The sequence below is a fragment of the Notothenia coriiceps genome, unplaced genomic scaffold (genome assembly GCF_000735185.1).
Source record: "Notothenia coriiceps isolate Sejong01 unplaced genomic scaffold, NC01 NC01_scaffold00009652, whole genome shotgun sequence".
Classification (NCBI taxonomy): domain Eukaryota; kingdom Metazoa; phylum Chordata; class Actinopteri; order Perciformes; family Nototheniidae; genus Notothenia; species Notothenia coriiceps.
In genome coordinates this window covers 102093-105154 of record NW_011342353.1, presented here as the reverse complement: position 1 = coordinate 105154, position 3062 = coordinate 102093, and positions in this window count along the sequence as shown.

The following is a 3062-nucleotide window of genomic DNA, read 5'->3' as shown; positions in this document are numbered from 1 at the left end:
TTGGTATGGCAAAGTTTGGGAACCCCTGGACTAGACTACTGTAATGGTGTCTTTACAGGTCTCACTAAAAAATCTATTAGAAAGCTGCAGCTGATTCAGAACGCCGCTGCTCGAGTCCTCACTGACACTAAGAAAGTGGATCACATCACTCCTGTTCTGAAATCTTTACACTGGCTTCCTGTGTGTCAAAGAATAGATTTAAAAAATACTGCTGCTGGTTTATAAAGCACTGAATGGTTTACGCCCAAAATACATTTCTGATCTACTGCTAAATTGTGAACCATCCGGATCTCTCAGGTCTTCAGGGACTGTTCAGCTTTCTGTTCCCTGAGTCAGAACTAAACATGGTAAAGCAGCGTTCAGTTATTATTATTAAGGAGGCGTGTGGCGCTAGTTGGCGCAGGACCGTCTGTCAAACTCCAATCTATCACCCAATCATGATACTCGCTGTCCATTGTGAGATTGGACTTAAACCAATAACGACGCGAGTTCACAATGGACGGAGCCAATCACGTCACGGCATCACAATGGACAGAGCCACTCACTGCACGGCTTCTCCCCGAACCCGCCCCCCTCACCTTTGGTTGACAGTGGCGAGGCGTATCATAGATATTCAGAGTAAGTAACAACACTACATATTTCTATTTTCCCGTTTACAGTCATAAAACCTATTTTTACAACCGTCGTTTTGACGTCAACTTTTACATTCCTGTATACTTCAGTATATAGTATATAGTATATAGTATAGTATATAGTATATAGTATATAGCAACTTCAGTCTGCATAAAGTTAGCAAGCCAGCATTGCTAATGCTATCTTGTCTAGGTTAAATACACGTTATTATATTAATCAATGTCAACAGCCATGTGTTATACATCCGATTGACAACAATAATTTAAATACGTTGTTAAACGACTCTTGTATGAATGGGCATGTTGTAATTAGTAACTACACTTCTGTGAGCAGTGGTACAGAAGTCATACAGCATATATACTGTATACACAGAGGTGGGAAGTAACTAAGAACATTTACTCAAGTACTGTACTTAGTAGAATTTTGAGATACTTGTACTTCACTTGAGTGTTTCCATATTTTTCTACTGTGTACTTCTACTCCACTACAATTCAGAGGTAAATGGTGCACTTTTACTCCACTACTATGTGTTTAATAGCTTACCTTTAGTTACTTTACAGATTTGGTTAAGACGTCTATTGGTTACTGGTGGCGTTTCATGAGTTTATGTTTATCAGTCTATTTGTTCATAAAGACACCTAAAGTATATCATATATTATATGATATAAATATATTTATGTGAGATAAGGGATCGTTGCTCACTATGATATGATAAAGTGTGTTATATGCTCCAGGAAGGATACAGTATATTGTTGAATATATATTCAAGATAGCTAAAGAATTCGCCTACGGTCTATGATATACGTTATAAATGTTTTTTATTTTCCGAACGTTATAAAGTCAACTAAACATTACTTAGGTCTTACATACTTGTACAAATTCCAAAAAAATTAACGTAATAATGTCGTGTGTTTACATTGTCTTGAATAGTGCTTTATAAGATTAAAAGACGTTCGGTGTGCTAGTGTACATAATATACGTACCTCGGGTTTCCACCGTCGTCCCTTCGGTGTCGTAGCGTGTGGTGTGTGATCTCCTGTGCACTCCCGACCTTAAGTCGTCTTCTCGACGTAAGTGAACACCTGGACTCCCACCTCGTCCCTTGTCGGACGTAGAAGGTGGACTCCTGTGGATCGTCGCTCCTCGTCCCTTGTCGACGTTGTGGTTGGACTCCTGGACTCCACCTCGTCCCTTCTCGACGTAGAGGTGGACACCTGGGTCTCCCACCTCGTCCCTTAGGTGTGTGTCGTCTGAGTCGTAGAGGTAGAGCTTTCCCACCCTCAGTCCCTTTCTCGACGTAGAGGTAGACTCCCGGTCTCCCACTCTACCCTTCTCGACGTGGAGGTTACTCCTGGTCTCCCCACCTCGTCCCTTCTCGACGTTAGCGGTGGCCCACCCGAAACACCGAAACCTATGACCTTACACTGTTGTCGCTTCAAACTCCGTAAAGAATCTTTACTAGATTTGTTGTTCGTGGAATAGTGGGTCGTTGTAAGGTTTAATATTGGCTTGTGTAAATATGGCTGTTATTTTGATCAACAAATTTACAATAACAAATATTCCTCCTCCACACATTGTCTGTACTTCAGTTTATCTCGTCAGTGCAATATAAAACTGGAAAAACCAACTCAGGTAGAAATTCTACGCTGGTTTACACCTCCACTAACGACCGGAACTATGACCAGGTACACCCTCTCCTAAGGGAGTGTCCCGGACGCATGTACCTGTCGTGGGTTTCCTGACGAACCCTCTCCGACCCGCCAGACCCCGAGTGGACCGTCTGGTGTCCCTCCTCGTGTAGCTGTCGCTAGGTGATCCCCCGAGGACCGTTCTGGTGGTTGTCTGCTCTGTGTCTCGACCCGAGACCCCATGATGACCCCCACACTATATAACTTTGTACTCGTAAAGGAATTAGACTTTGATAGTATGTAATACAAAATCAGCCTCCGACTCTGTGAGTCACCATTTTGAGGAAACTGTTAACTGTATAGTAACGTGGTCATTTAAACATTTACAAGGCATTATATGAATAGTATACACTTATTATTTCATTATCGAGTATACCAAATATGACATGGAAGACTCGCCTCCAGTGGTGTGTGTTTTGTAAGGATGGTGTAGGCAAAGGAACCTCGCGCCTAGATTGTGGAGGACTTCGCGGTTTCGGAGCAGGTAAGCGTAGAGGGTGAAAGATAATACCGAATATCCAAATTCACTAGTAGATTTGAAATTCATTTATTGTTACGTTCACAAATCTTTTCTTGTGTGACGTTTCGCTTGTTGTGACTGTGGTACATTGGTAATTTAAATATAGTCCAATAGTGTATTAGTACATATTTGTGTGTAGAACACATTTACCACTTCAATAGGAAATAGGTATTACTAACTACATACATATAACTGGTAATGTTAATACCATTAACAATATA